This window comes from Hyperolius riggenbachi, chromosome 2 (assembly GCF_040937935.1).
Source record: "Hyperolius riggenbachi isolate aHypRig1 chromosome 2, aHypRig1.pri, whole genome shotgun sequence".
Classification (NCBI taxonomy): domain Eukaryota; kingdom Metazoa; phylum Chordata; class Amphibia; order Anura; family Hyperoliidae; genus Hyperolius; species Hyperolius riggenbachi.
Window position 1 is genome coordinate 219,350,133 of NC_090647.1, and position 16,698 is coordinate 219,366,830.

Below are 16,698 nucleotides of genomic sequence, written 5' to 3' on the forward strand. Positions count from 1 at the left end.
TTGAAGATTAGTACCTGCATGATGGTGTTTTGCTGCTAGCACAAGGGACTTGCAAAAAGAGTCCTGAAGAAAAATTAAATACCGGTACTTGAGGTGCACCCACAGGTCCTTGGTTTGATCCCTAGGCTGGCGCTAGCGAGAGTTTTAATTGATTTTAATAATCATGTTGTGGTTTTTTGTACAATTGTTAATAAATTGAATTTATACTGATAATCCAGGCTCCCTATACATTTTGGTGAATTAATTAGTGAGTATATAGGTGAGACAGGATCTTAAATTCAGGTGATATCCCGCATTGTGGTTGTTTGTTTAGTAGTCTATGTTATATAATTTACCTGAAATTAAAACAATATAAACAATTTAAAGATCATATTTTTTTCATAGGGCAGAATATAGAAAGCATTATTATGAATTCAATCTAGTAATGTACAATGCTGTGAAGTACTGCTTTGCTGAAATGTCCACAAGGGGGCACATCTCACTTACTAAATTCAGGTAGCTTATAATACTGGACATTTCATTGTGAAAAAGTGATAAACAGAGGTAACAATATCGGCATTGTATGCAGAATAAGCAACAAAATATACAAAAGATATTAAAATAACAGTGAAGGTTCTTATTTATCTAGGTATGGTATCTCCGAAGGGAAATAAAGTATTTTCATCTAGGTTTTTTTTTCATCAGTCATGTTATTCGCACAGCGTACCTTAATATTCAGCTCCCTGCAGCTAATGCTGGGAGTGGGGACAGAGTCATATTATTGTTGGACATCATCAAAGCCTTCAACAGTGTTGAGTGGCAATATCTCTATACTATTCTCACTGATATGAACTTCGGTTCAAACTTTCTTATATGGGTACACATTTTATATAAAGCTCCCATCCCTCATTTAAGAGCAAATTACATTTTCTCTCCGGTGTTTAGCCTTTAGAGAGGGACTAGGCTGGTTTGACGCGATCGGCATTTCTCACAGCGAATACAATGTGAGAAATGCGGCATACGCCTCCCACATGTGCAGAAGACCCCGACTGCCACAACTGAACCGCTTATTGCGGCTGAATGGCAGACCGCGGGAGGACAGTGAGGGACTTAGACACGTTTATGGGGCTGGAGGAAGCACCGGGTAAGTATCGATTCTTGCTATTGTTTGATCTCTGATTTACTTTAACCATTTGTGCCGCGTGGACGTGATGTTCACGTCCAGGCAGCTGCGACTGTGCGGGTGCGTGCTCCTGCCCATGATCGCACGCGTGTGCACGTGGTGCCCCCTGTTAGCCCAGCGATCAATGAATGTGAAATTGCATTTCGAAAAAAATAATTCTTAGCAAAATGTACCACCCAAAGAAAGCCTAATTGGTGGCGGAAAAAAATAAGATATAGATCAATTTATTGTGATAATTAGTGATAAAGTATTGGCGAATGAATGGGAGGTTAAAATTGCTTTGATGCACAAGGTGAAAAATCCCCGCAAGCTGAAATGGTTAAGGGGGCAGAGTGGTCCGGTCCTGAATGGGAAAAGTGAAAATAAAGTGATGAAATAAACATTTGTATCTATAGACCTAATCCTGATCACAAATTTTGAATATTTATTCTACTCTCACACAGACAAATTTTTGCATTTGTTATCTTTTGTGCCTGTTCCCCACACTCTGAAGTGTTTCTAAGCCACATAGAGTTTCATCAGATATACTGTAAGTATTTATCAGTGAGAGTTAAAATGCGGAGGAAATGTCAAGTAGGGTCACAACACACAACAAGGCTCTATGTAGGATTAGGACTTTACATACATATTTTTATCTCATCAGGGATTCCATAAATTGTGGTAAGTTTACTGCCATTACCGCTGGCAGTGCAATGTAAGTTGCCTAATTAGTACGACCCGTGTTTAACGTGACTGTTGCAAGGGGAACATGCATTGTAGTGCACGTTACTCTTGCTACACTCAGGGTTCTTATTAAATATGGGTTGCGCTAATTAGGCCACTTACTGTCAGTGGTAGTAATGATAATATTGCCATGCACTCCTGCACATGGCAATCTAACTGCAGTTTAGTGCATCAGGCCCCATGCCACTGAACGTACCCTTTATCCAATTGATTTAATGAAGTCACTGCACCATGACAGCATTTATATCATAACAATTTTGTGCAATATTAAAGGAAAACAGGAAAATGGAATTAAGGTATTAGTAGGTGGTGCTCCTATTTGCTGTGGTAGAATATCTGTATAGTACCAGTCAGGGGTGTTTCTAGCCACTTTGTCACTCCAGGCAAGAAAACCTGTGGCGCCCCCCCCCCCCCCTCCTGAAATCTGAGGGCAAGCCAGGGGAGAGGGGGGCATATAATATTAAGAGGGGGCACGCCACTCACTATGAGGGTCTGTCTCCCCTCTGCAGACTGTGTGCGCACACTCTGTGCAGCATGTATGTCTCCCTACCTCTGAGACTGCCCAAACCCACACGCAGCAGCAGCAGGCATGATGCTATATGCCAATGCCTATATTATTTAATCCATTAACCCAGAGAGGAGCCACTGACTGCCTGTAATATGTGTGTGTGTGTGTGTGTGGGGGGGGGGGATGGTAATCAGGGCCATCCAGGGGGGCATAAAAAAATGATCAATAGCTGCGAGCAGCAGAGGCAGAGGGCACTCACTGTGACTCTGTGAGCCGGTGTCGCCTCTGCATGTAGCCAAGCCAGCCGCCCTGCCTGGTGCGTCACTTCTTCTAGACTTCTACCCACGTGTGACAGCCAGGCGGGGGGCGGAGTTAGGGGCGGCGCCGGTGTGTAAATAAATCAGCGTGCGGCGATCGCACGCTCAGCAATCAGCACAGTCTGAGAAGGAGAGGGGGCGGCGGGGAGCGGCGGCGGAGTCGGAACAGTAGGCGGCAGCCAGCACGCACTGTCTGCACATATAAACTAACGTGCGTGCAGGCTTGCAGCAGCTGCTCGGACTCGGAGGCTCTGAATGGAGGAAGACTCGAGGAAGGGGGCGGACCAGTAGGCGGCGCCGGGCACAGGCTGAGCTGCCTGTCACAGCCGGCGCCGACCTAGCTGGCTGAATGCAGAGGGGAAAAAATAAATAAATAAACACAGACGCACAGAGGAGCGCCCACTAACACCAACTGCGCCATAGGCGAAAATTTATAGTTGCCTAATGGCACAGACGCCCATGGTACCAGTGTTGCTAAGGTGCTCAAAGACGTGGCAGGTACTACAAACTGGACTCCATTTTTTGTAATGCAGCATTAATGATGTGGAAGTGTCTGAACAGAAGGCAAAACGTGTAATAGTTGAGAAACTAATAATTAGTAACTGATCAATAGCAGATGTGCAGCCTCTAAATCTTATCTGGTTACATCGGGGTAAGAAAGAAGTAAATGAATACTTTCAGGAGCAAAAGGCTTTGTGGAGGGAAAATTACTTACTGCTTTCACATTATTGAAAACTTTCCAAGGTTCTCTACCAAGATTAGAAATAAACCATTTTGACAGCAAAAGTATGCAAGTCAGACTACTGCCAAGTCCACCTGTTTATGGACTGCTGACAAAATGAAAACAATTTTAATTACTACACTAGATAGACTGTTTAAAGTGAATATGTGGGCACAGAAATATAGCAGCTGCTATTGTTAGGTTTGTTCATAGAGATCTATATACCAGGGTTATTATCTTGGCCACAGTCATAAATCTGGAACATGCCTACAGAACACAAATTCACACATTATAGATTTCACTTGCTGCATGAGTATGTCGGGTCAGGTACTTAGAATGTGAGGGAATAATGTAGGCAGTATGGTGGCCTACTGGACAGCACTATTGCCTTACAAAACTTGGTCCCCGGTTTGAATCCCAGCCAGGGCACTATCTGCCAGGAGTTTGTATGTTCTCCCTGGGTATAAGTGGGCTTCCTCCGGGCACTCTGTTTTCCTACCACATCCCTAAAACATACAGATAAGTTAATTGGCTTCCCCCTAAAACATAGGGTGCATATAGTGATCAGAAAGATGCTTTGTGCAGCTGCACCAATGTTACATTGTCGAATGGAGAAATGATCCGAAATCATGGGCCTAATACCCAACACCTAATCCCACCAGAATAGGGGGAGTATCCTAGAATATCATCGTGTTGGACTTTGCCTGGCACACTAGGAAACCTGGTGGTCCGGGAAAGAGCAACCCTGCAACCACAATACAATAATCTTTAATCTAATTCAATTAATTGTACTTCTGTTCCTGGTCTCAGTAGGGAATGTAGGAGAAAGGGCTTTCATCAAATTGGCAAATTCTGCAGATTCAAGTTCACTTTACACAAACATTGTGAATTTATTTTAAAAAAGGGGGGAGGGAGGGGAGTTGTATATTTGCTGATTATTTTGTATTCTGTAGTCCAGGTCATAATTACACTAGTTCTGACCCCCTGTATCAGACATGTTTCACATTAGGTTCACTGCATGTTCATTTGTTAGAACAGCCAACAATGGACCAACAGACATAAAGAAAGGTCCTATGCTTTCCTGTGGGCCCATTCACACATGTCCTTTTGTAACATGAATGTATTTGTATGCTAAACTTTCTCAATGGAAGATTCAGACTAGAATGACTGGATATGGTACCACTAAAGCTGGGTTTGTTACAGTGAACTGAGCCTTACATTGTTTGAAGTGTATCCAAGGCGGTGTAAAATTAAAAAAAAGGAAATACTCACCTCTGGATCCTGCAGAGGTTGCCTACGTTCTCCTGTTGCCCACGTTCTCCACGTTCAAGTTTCTCTTAATGTACGAGGGCGGTCTACAGCACCAGCATGGATGCACTCTGGCACTAGGAACAGCGCAGACAGGAACTTCCAGAACTCCAGGCAGCGGCAGTGATCTGGAGGAGGATGTGAAGAGTCTTTGGAGGATCCAACGGCTTCTCTCTTCTTAGGTAAGTGTCTATTTTTTTTTTACTCTGCCTCAGGTTCTCTTTAATGTTAGAAGGATGGACGGAGAGTTGAATGGAGGTCTCTTTGTCAGGAAAAATTCATGCATGCAGGCAGCACGGTGGCATAGTGGTTAGCACTCTCGTCTTGCAGCGCTGGGTTCCCCGGTTCGGATCCCAGCCAGGTCAACATCTGCAAGGAGTTTGTATGCTCTCCACATGGATTCATGGGTTTCCTCCAGGCACTCTGCCAAAAACATACAGATAGGATAATTGGTTCCCCCCTAATTTTGCCCTAGACCAGTGATGGCTAACCTTGGCACTCCAGCTGTGGTGGAACTACAAGTCCCATGAGGCATTGCAATAATGACAGCTCTAAGTATAACTCAGGGAGGCAGAGGCATGATGGGATTTGTAGTTTTGTCACGGCTGGAGTGCCAAGGTTAGCCATCACTGCCCTAGACTATGATACATGCACTACACGATACATACATAGACATAAATGACTATGGTAGGGATTAGATTGTGAGCCCCTCTGAGGGATTGTTATATCCTCTGTACAGGGCTGTGTAATGTGTTGACGCTATATAAATACTTAAATAAAATAAAAATAAATAAATGCATCCTTCACCTGTACAGTTTTTATTTTTGCTGATAGACTGAAGTAGTAACTTGAGTGATCTGAAAATATCCATACTGCAATTAGTCAAACAGGTCATGCTGCTAATTTGACAAAAGGTAAGAATAACAACTGTATTATGTACTGCCCTGTTTGTATTTTTACACTCACTTAAATATCTCTCCCTCTAAAGCTTGTAAATTAGAAATGGATTTGATATGGTAATTAGAAGCTCAACCTTAATTTCCAATTAATCTTGTACTGTCTGTTGCTGTTATCCTTTAATGACTTATTTATTAAGCACCAACGTTTTATGCACCTCTGAACATTGAATAATAAAAGAAGCATGCTACACAAATGAGATAAACATTCACACAAAAAAATACAAAGTAGGAAAAGAGTAACTTGTCATGTTAAGCTTACAATTTGTAGAGCATCTCCAAAAATAAATATATGAAATAGTGGGGGGTATGCAATCAACTGCGTTAGGGAACCCGAGAGGAGAAGGATATGGAGGCTGACATGTTTATTTCCTTTTAAATAATGCACATTGCCTGGCTGTCCTGCTGGTCCTATGTCTCTAATACTTTTAGCCATAGACCCTGAACAAGCATGCAGCATAACAGGTACTCTGACTCCTTTTACTGGATTAGCCATATGCTTGTTCCAGGGTTTTGGCTCAAAAGATAAACAGGGCTGCCAGGCAGGGCTGGGCTGGGCCGAGGCGAGAGAGGCTCCAGCCTCAGGGCACAGTGTAGGAGGGGGCGCACAACTTATTCAAATATTATTCCTTTATTGTGTTTGAAGCAGAGAGAAATAAGAAAAGGGGATACATGGCAGTGGCTGCAAGCCAGATAGCTAGAGATTAAGGTGTTGGGGAGTTGAGGGCCCTGCGGGGCTTCTTAGTCTAATAGCAATCAGTGTATGACTGCTGGGGTAGGAGGAAGGGAGGGGCGCACTTTGGTGTCCCAGCCTTCAGTGCTGGAGGACCTGCTGCCATGCAACTAGCATTGTTGGACACAAATATGGCAGCTTTCATATCACTCTCACCTCGGGTTCCCTTTAAGAAGAATTACGAGTTTAAAGTTGTACCGCACAATCAGTAGAGTGTAATGCATTGCATGTAACGTATTGCATTCTGCTCAACCCATGATGTGGGAAGATTTTACGCATGTTATTCTGCTTAGCGCAGGTTATTGCATACACCCCATTAATGCTGTGTTCCCGCTTAACTGCCGCATCACGTGCGGCCTGCGGGATTGGACAGCATAATGTCCAATCCGATGGTCCACAGTGCTGCAGCTGGAGCCAAGGACAGTTGCGCTCCCCCATAGGCTTTATGGGGGAACGCATCCCCCTGGCCTGGGATTATCGCAGACTTTGTGACAAGTTGCAGTGTGACAAGTATCAATGGCTCCTATGTATAACATAGGAGCCATTTACTCTCGGCTTAGCAATGAGCGATGAATGGACAAATAAAGTCTGTTCTCCAGTCTAGTGGGAACAGAGCCTAATACAGTACCAAGTGACGTTTAAAGTGAATAAGAAGTATTAAAGGAAAATTTTATGATGCATCAAAGTGGGTTGAAACTCACTTTAGAAAAGTCTTGTACCAATAATTAGGTACAAGAATGTTAGTGTAAAACTGATCTTTCCCCCTTTTTTCTTACTATACATATAAAACTATAATTACCTGACCGATCCTCCAGTGCTGTTGTAACAGAGAGTGCCGTGCAGAAGGAAGTTCTCCTCCCTGCTTCCCGTTTCCTAGTGACGCATCACTATGTCAAGGGCTGAAGGGTCGCTCATAATTGGACCAAAACTGCATGCTTTTCAGCTGGTCCAAGCCCACTGTCAGTCACAATGATGCAGGGGCGCCTCTAGGCATAGGCAGTACAGGCCATTGCCTGGAGTGCCATTGGTCTTGGGGGGGCGCCATGTTGGTGGATTAAGCCCCACCTCCAAATTAAGCCACACCCCTGTGGGTGTTCTATTACTTGCTTCTGCTGCATCTACTTAGCGTAAGTTGCAGGCAGCTGACACTTCTGGCATCCTTCTTTCATCCTTTGTGCCATCTCTGCCTCCTTTTGTGCCCTTTGTGCCTCCTTCTTTCCCCCTGTGCCTCCTTATGTCTCTCTTGCCTTTATTTTTCCCCTTGTGCTACCTCTGCCCTCCTGTTCCTCCTTCAGTCCCTCTCTGCCTCCTTCTGTCCTCCTAAGCCTCCTTCTGTATCCCTTTGTGCCTCCTTCTGTCCCCATGTGCCTCCTCAGTCCCCATGTGCCTTCCTCTGTCCCCCTGTGCCTTCCTCTGTCCCCCTGTGCCTCCTTCTGTGCCCCTTTGTGCCTCCTTCTGACCCATTGTAGAGGGTGCCAGGCCGACCAGGCGGTCATGAGTGCTGTGCAGGGGGGACACCCCCCCCCCACCAGACGTTGTGTCCCCAGGTGGTGAACAGGCTTGCAGCCCGTAAGCTCACTTCTGCAGCTTACATTAGGTGTATTTTCTGGTGAAGCACTGCACGCATTGCGAATTTTCTGATGAAAAACGCTGCCGCATTATGATTATTTCCTGGTGAAACACTGCCGCATTACGATTATTTTCATGGAAGGGCACCATGGGGGTGGGGGCGCCAAAGATTTTCTTGCCTGGAGTGACAAAATGGCTAGAGGCGCCCCTGCAATGATGTCAGCGTGTAAGTCGTGGAACCTTTTATTGCTTCCTGTCATGATCTCACCTGAGGCATTTCCTGTTGGTTGCAGCTGAACTGCATCCAGGCAGTTTTATTTCCATCTGCAATCATTTTGCAATCCCGAGTAGCACAGGATTGATTAATTACTATTCACCTGAGTTAGAATTTGCATGCCTGCTCTAATTGGTGGATGTCCACATAAGAGCCTCTTCCTGTCTTGACACTTGGACCATGATCAGCTTACACCATAGCTGCATTGCTGGGTCTCGTGTTGCAATTGTTTACCTTGTATTGCTCCTATGTGAAAGCGTGGTATTCCGGCGGTGGGTAATAGCCTTGTCATGTGGATGTACCATAGCTGGTGGTTGCTATTGGTTACACTCCTTCTATCCCTGCCTGGGATAGAATACCCCATCACTGCGGTTCTGACTGGCAAACACTCCTTCTTGTCCTGCTGTGTGGAGGTTACAGTAGCTGTGGTTGGTATTGGTAACACTCCTTCCTGTTTTGTCCAGTATTGTTATTTCTTTATGGATGTTTACTATTGCTACGCTAGCGATTGGAGTGGTAAAGGTTCCTTCCTGTCTGTCCTGGTTTTGTTTATTGTGGCAGTTACCAGAGCTCAGAGCTGCAGTCACTCTGAGTAATCTTCCTCTCTGTTTCTTGTCTGTCTACTCCTGCTGTGATCTGAGTTGACACCTACTCAGTGCATCCCACACTACTTCCTGATATTACCTAGCATTGCCTGTCTTTGCATAGTTGGTTCTGGTAGTATCTCTGTCTTCCTTCCATCAGTCTATATACCTTGCGCACATGAAGGCCTGGATGTAACCGAATGCTGGGACAACGCACTTGTCATACCTTGGCTGATCGAGGACGTGTCACACAAGCTGAATCGTGTGGAGGAGATTGGGGCATAGAGACTGAACCGAAGGCAGGGGATCTGCCAGGCCTAACACTTCATTTTCCTTTCCCAGTAATTCCTTGGGGTCCTATGGAAGTCTCATTAGAACCGTTTGATGTAATCTAGGTCAAAGGTGAGAGACGTTCTCCACAACAGGGACGCATAGGCCTCAATTCATTAAGCTTTATCAAACACGTTATCAAACTTTTGATAATTTACCTCATGGATAAAATCTAATTTTGAATTCACTAAGGTGTTATAGATTTATTTAACATTTTATCGATTAAACATTCGATAAATCTGTAAAACCTTAGTCAATTCAAAATTAGATTTTACTCATGAGGTAAATTATCAAACGTTCGATAAAGTGTTTGATAAAGCTTAGTGAATTGAGGCCATGAAGTCCACCATAAAATGGATACAAATTGGGTGAATTATTTTGGGGGAAAAAAAAAAAAAAAACATTGGACCTTACTGACATTTTTACAAATAAACCCTTCTAGTGTAGATGGTAAAATACTTGGTTATCTTCAGATTTTCTATAAAGGAACCTGAGGTAAGTGACATATGGAGGCTGCTACTGTATATGGAGCTATTTATTTCCTTTTAAACAATACCAGTTGCCTGACAGTCCTGTTGATCTTTCTGGTCAGAAGTGTTGGAATTAAACACCTGAAACAAACATCCAGCTTTTCTGCATGCTTTTTCACAGTATATGCCTAAAGAAATTAGAGGCAGAGGATCAGCAGGACAGCCAGGCAATGTGCATTGTTTAAAAGGAAATAAATACGTCAACCTCCATACTGTATGTCTGTCACCTCGGGATCTCTTTAATAGGTTGTTGGTTTTTTTCTCAGCAGGTGCTTTATATTAATAAACTACTGAACACAGTATTCTTGCCAATCACGCGCAAACATTTCTGAAAATATGAACAGCCAAGCGAGAATTCTCTACCATCTGCTCAGAAGGACATTAATCTTCCAGAAAACTTTTCACTTCATAAACACTGTGTCCTCCACATACTTCTAGAGCATTGTGGCTGAAAGTTTTATCCCACATCTGCAGGACTGGAATACCTGCCTGGATTACAGGATCATGCACAGGGAAAGGTCCACATTATTGAGCTAAGAAACATTTCACAGAACCGCTCCCAGCAAGAGTTATGTTACAAGGTCATATACACGCATTCATTTCTTCACATAAATGTAAGGCAGACCTATCAGCTGACTAAAAATAAGAAAAGCATAAATACACCAGTGCTGATCGTAACGGGTAATTTCGGCTTTGTGAACTTATGTGTAATTAACTATGATTTCATGGGTAATGTTGGTTTTACATAATTTTCGCACAAATGTATTGAAGTGACAAGTCTATGGGGCATAATAAGACACATTTTTGCATATGAGAAAACACATTTTTTTACAATTGTACATACAGTACATGCATTGAAGTCTTTGGGCATGAGAGTTATATTTTCCTCTACCATATAGCCCAGCACCGAATATCAGCTCCACTTGCAGCAGGTGTGCCTGGGCTCTGCTATTATGTAGTCGAACGCCAAATATCCTCAATAGCTAAATTAACACCCGTAGCTAAGGTATAGGACACTATGAGGCAGTTTTACACTTATTTTTTGCATTGCGATGGGGATGCGATGAACCTGCCGCTTCCCACCGCAACGCAAAAAATGACAAACTTATGACCCTACAGAAGAGAGCGCCGACACGGTCATATGCATAGTGCCTCCCCCCGCTCAGTGATCTACTCCCTGCTGGGCAGGAAGTACTTCACCGGGATTCCCGTCGCCACTTCAATCCAGTCGATAAAATTCCTGCAACGCCCATTGACTCCAATGACTTCTGCTAAGCACGTAGGTCTAAGGAAACGTGCTGCTGAGGGCTGGGACCCTCTTCCTCTTCACAGCCTTGTTCCCCTCTATGTACAATCACAGCCGCACTGCACAGGCGCCAGTGGGTTTGCACCTGCTAAGTAGCACAGAGCCATTCATGCACTGAGGAAAAAGCCATGAATGAGAGGCCCCATGCTACGGTGCAGGCCCAGCCGTACTGTGCACCAGTGTACAGATGTTAACATTTCATTGCACAAAATTATCATGAGTGAAAATCTAGCATCAGTAGAGGTGTTCAAGAACAATGTCATTAGAGCCCTGCCACACTGGATCAATAATGACTGACCCCTACTGTTATACTATTGTTGTGCCTGCTGCAAAGCTCCTCCCGCTCATTCTCCCATCTCCCCTTTCCATAGCAAACAACAGGTTGCTTGGCTGGGAACCAAGCAGTGTGTCTGTACAGAAGTCATTCCTAAACTCTCACCTAAAATAATAGTTTCAGGTGACAGTTACTGAGCATATGAACATAGTTTTTCCTTTTTAAGCAACATTGTCTAAATCATTTTATCAACAGCAATAAAGGGCATTTTTAACTTACTCATGCTGCCGACAGTATAGGGAGAGACATGCACACACTCAGGCACACTGAAAGCCAGCCGGTCTGATTTTCTAAGTTCAAGGACCATTCTTCAGTGCTCATTCACACTAGAGGTGTTTTCGGCCTTCTCCAAGCGCAGGTGATTTTTGAAATCGCCCCCCAAAACGCTTGTGCAATGAATGTCTGTGAGAAGGTTCATTTCAGCGCGGTTCATGCACTGTGTGTTCAACAAAGTGGTGCATGGACCATTTTGGGGGCAATTTTGCTATTAAGGAAGGTCTAGGAAGAACGCTAAACGTTCATAAAATCGCTTTGTGGGGCGATTGCGTTCGCCTTTTAAAGAATAAATACATTGTATTTATTATTTTCCGGGTCAAAAGTTCACTTCCTTACTTGCGTCAGGGAGTGAATTAAAAAAATGCTTGGGAAAAGCGCTTCTCACAAAAACGGAACCCCCACCCAAGCGCTGGGAATCAAAAAAAAAATCCCAATGCGAACGCTAACGCGAGCGGAACGCAATGTGAACAAGCTCTCGTTGTGTATTTCACTGCAATCACATTTGCCTGTGTCCGACATGTACTGACTGTGCACCGGCTGCTGACCAGTGACCACAGCAATATGCATGGATTCACGGCTTTCAGCAATGTTCTAAATATTTGATTTGTTCTCGTTTTCATTTCTATGCCTTAAAAAGAATTTAAAAATATTTAATTTTGTGTCATGTTATGGGAAAATTATTCAGACTCCCCAGTGAGGAATTTTATTCTATAAACCTCATTTTATTACATCTAATTACCATGAAAAGCACTGTTTTCCTCTTGCTTTTGAAATTAGTCTCATGAATTATTCCTCAGTAGTGACTGTGCATTTGATCTGTATATGAAAAAAAAAATAGGTTCTAGTGATTCGGCATACATGCAAAACTGGGACTGAAAGCTATATTTTCATGGCTGATCACTGCACGAACCAAATAAAATATTAACTGCATTTTGTAATGACCAACCCTCTTCATAGGCTTTACATTTACACACAGGCATCATTATTTTTCAAAAAAATATAAAAATGGTACACACAAATGTAAAAGCAAAACCTTATGTTAAAGAAAAAAAGGCTGTAAGATCTGAAGCTTACATAACACTTGTTATTTTAAAGACTGAGCACTGCAGCAAAGAAAAAAAAATAAAAATATGTAACTACTAATATTAAAAAGGTATCATAAAGTATTACGGTACTTAGTGTCATCGTCTTACAGAGCATTTTACAGTTATAAAGGTGGCCAAACACTCTACAATTTTTTACATTTCTTTTCAAATTTAAGATTTACAATCAGTTTTTGTAACATTTGAAAAAGCTGACCAACATACCACACGTGTTCAATTTTTCCCCCAATTATGAAAAACAAATGATGGAAAACTGACAAAATTGCTTGCATCTCTATATTACGAAATTGTCAATGTACCACACACCATACAATCTTGCAAAAAATTGATCAGAAATTTCCGACCACGATTAAGAAAAAAAAAAAAAAAAACAGGAGGTCCAATAGGAATTTTTACTTGAATAATAATTAAAAAAAAGTTTTCGATTTTTCTGTAGAAACAATTGTTATTTATCAAAGTGCTGTATTAAGTATATAGCCATGTCCCTAACTGACCCTTATAGGAGCTTACTATCTACATGGAGTTTGTATGTTCATCCAGTTACAAACAAGGGTATAAGAGCCGCCCAATGGAGTATAAAACAATTAAAAACAGTTTAAAGGCAGCCATACACTGGTTGATTGCCACCAGATTGACCAGCAGATAGATCCCTCTGTGATCTAATCTGATCAAACAGGGATCTATTGGCTGCCTACACTGCAAACAGTTTTTGAATCGATTTCACTATGAAATCGATTCACAATCTGTGGAGCTGCCGCCGCCCCCAGCATTCATTACCTGATCCAGCCGGCGCGAGTCCCCCGGTCTCCGCTATCGACAGTAAAACTTACAGGTCACATGTGCATTACATAAGCCTGCATTTTTTCCTTAGGCAGGGAGCACATGCATCAGAATCATGCATGCACACTAGCCATTGATGTGAATGAACCACTTACGAGTCGCACGTTCTTTGCGTTCATTCACATTTTGTGTTTGCATTTTTTACCGTATTTTCAAAATGGATAACTCTCTGCTCTTTCCTGCAAGACACATGTATTTCCGATTGCAAAGCACTTTACCACAATCCAAAAAATCCTGAACAAAGAAAATGCGATTGCAAATTCCTAACAATTGCAAAGCACCACAACCCCGCTTACGTAAGTGTGCTCCCAGCCTTAGGCAAGAGGCATCAACTAGTCTATCATTAACAACTGCCAAATAATTTTTTTTAGTTGTATTGAAGTGTTAGCTCATTTTTCAGTTCTATAAGGTTATTTTCACTACACTGCATTTCTTTGATAAGGAAATTTTCCATACAGTTAGAAGATTTAAAAACTAGGGCTGATAAATGTTAGGTGTGCCAAGGACTGGATGTATTGCAGTGATGCTGTGCAGGGATACAGGGTACCCAATTGTGTTATAATGATTCACATGCGCTACTGAAGCATATAAGTAAGGTATGTTGGTAAGAGCTTCATGTAGGTACGAGAGAGAGATGCATGGAGACTTGTGGGTGGAAGGCTTGTGTAGCCATCGTGGCAGTAACCTAGTGTCATTCAGAAGACACATGGAGCGGAGCCCAGTCAAACACTGAATAGCATTTTACCCTCCAACAAACGTAAAGCAGGATTGTCAGGATTCCATTTTAACACTGCACTGTGTTTATAATGCTGCCAGGAATCTCACCCTGCAATGCAAGCTCTCCAATCTATTCAGAAATGTCTCCGCTGTAATTATCTTTTCTCAGTATACCAAGCTCTAATCTCTCTCCGCTGTCGAAGACAGTAGAGAGAGAAGCTTGTTATTTCCCCTCCCACATTCCTGTTCCTCTCTGATTGGGCTGAGCACACTGCAGTGTGACAGGCTTGGCTGAATTCCAATCCTGTGCTCACATGTGGCCAGAAATCAAGACAGAATGACACAGCAGATTGGAGGAGAACTGAGGGAAGAAATTACATTAGGATTTAGCTTCAGACCGTGGGAAAAAGACATGGAGACTGCAGGTAGCAAATATGGGAAGGAGGAGCTCTGGTGTAATAAAACTATTAAAAACAGGTCAAATGAAAAAAATGAGGTGCCTTATCTCAATGACGAAATCTAATGACCACTTCTGCTTACTAAACATATTACACTACTGGGCTCCCGTTTTTGTTTCCTGTATATCTTTCCAGGGTGTCAAGACACCCCAATCTCTTCATGCCAGGAACAGAATTCTCTTCATTTACTATATTAAATTCACTGAAATCAAAATGTGGACAGTACAATACATCTGTTATGTAAGTAGATCAAGTATTTATCTACTTATATATTGTTGTTTTTTTTTCTCACTGGCATAGTATGGCTGACCCTCCTGCTTTAAAGCAGACCTGAAGGTGAAAAAAAAAAAGTTTCACTTACCTGGCATTTCTACCAGCCCCCTGCAGCCCTCCTGCACCTACGCCATTTCCAAACGATCCTCCATTGCCCCTCCATGGTTCACTTTCATCCACGCCAACTTGTAAGTCGACGTCCACTGCACCTGCGCGGCCCTGGCCATCCTCGTACACGCTCCTGTGGCCAGGTGAGTCCTGCCCAGGCACAGTATGAGAAAATCTCTACTGCGCCTGCGCAGTACGCTCCCGGCGATGGGCGCACGAATGAGGATGAGCACAGCCAAGGTCACGCAGGAACAGTGGACGGCAACTTCCAGAAGTGAAGGTGAGCTGCACAGGGGAAATGGAGGATCATTTAGTAACGTTGCTGGCACAGGGTGGCTGCAGGGGGCTGGCAGAAGCCTCAGGCAAGTGAAACTCTTTTTTTTTTGTTATTTCATCTTCAGGTGCAGGTCCCTTTAAGTGCAATGCTTAAATAGTAGTCTAAAGAAAAGGTTTTTCTTTGCTATGGGCAGAAATATGATTTATTGAGGGGAAATAGGAGCATATGGTGAATTAAGAGAGACAACGAAATTCCAAGAAACCTGAATAAAGAGCCAGAGGAGTCATATGGAATGCACATTGCCAGTTTTCTTTCAGGAAGAAGATCCTCCCCGTCTAGGTGGTGGTGCATAAAATCCTGGAAGAGGTAGGAGAAGTTGGGGTCTGGAAAGAAATATGGTAGCGTGCCTCTTTGTCTTTCCCACTCTTTCTCTCTGGTGTTTGGCTTGCTGGGCCTTATGCAATTCTCTTTCTCTCCTATATTTTCTCATAGGTAATATTTTCACACTTTATGTATAAAATGCCTTTTAGGCTACCAGTAAGCAAGAAAATACTCAGAATAATTTTGACAGTCCCTTTCCACTTACTTTTTAGTACTTTTACAGTTGCAGAGTGCTGAAAAGTTATTTTAAACAAAAGATTAAAAAAAATATCTCCTAGAAAACTTGGGAGAGAAAGTGAATTGAATAAGGTATTTTTGAAAATTGGCCACATACATATATTGATGAGTATGGCTTATTAATTTTCTTCTGCTCAATTGCAAACAGTGTATTTTTCTTACAGTATGTTTTGTGATACATTAAAGAGGCATTTCTTAAGAATTTTATTTATTTGTTAATTCAAAAATTATTGATCTACTCTGTGCACAGATCAAACATGAAAACACAGTTAACATGAAAACTTAGTCACTGCTCTTCCCTATTATCTTAAAGATGAGAGAAACTGAATGTAAGAGACAGCTGAGTGGCAATAGTGGTTATTGCAGGGTATGGGGCGGTGGGGAGGGTGGTATTTGCTGCAGTTGATACAGGTAATAAGTAGTGTTGGGCGAACAGTGTTCGCCACTGTTCGGGTTCTGCAGAACATCACCCTGTTCGGGTGATGTTCGGGTTCGACCGAACACCTGATGGTGTTCGGCCAAACTGTTCGGCCATATGGCCGAACTAAGAGCGCATGGCCGAACGTTACCCGAACGTTCGGCTAGCGCTGTGATTGGCCGAACGGGTCACGTGTAGTGTTGGGCGAACATCTAGATGTTCGGGTTCGGGCCAAACATGGCCGAACTCCGAACA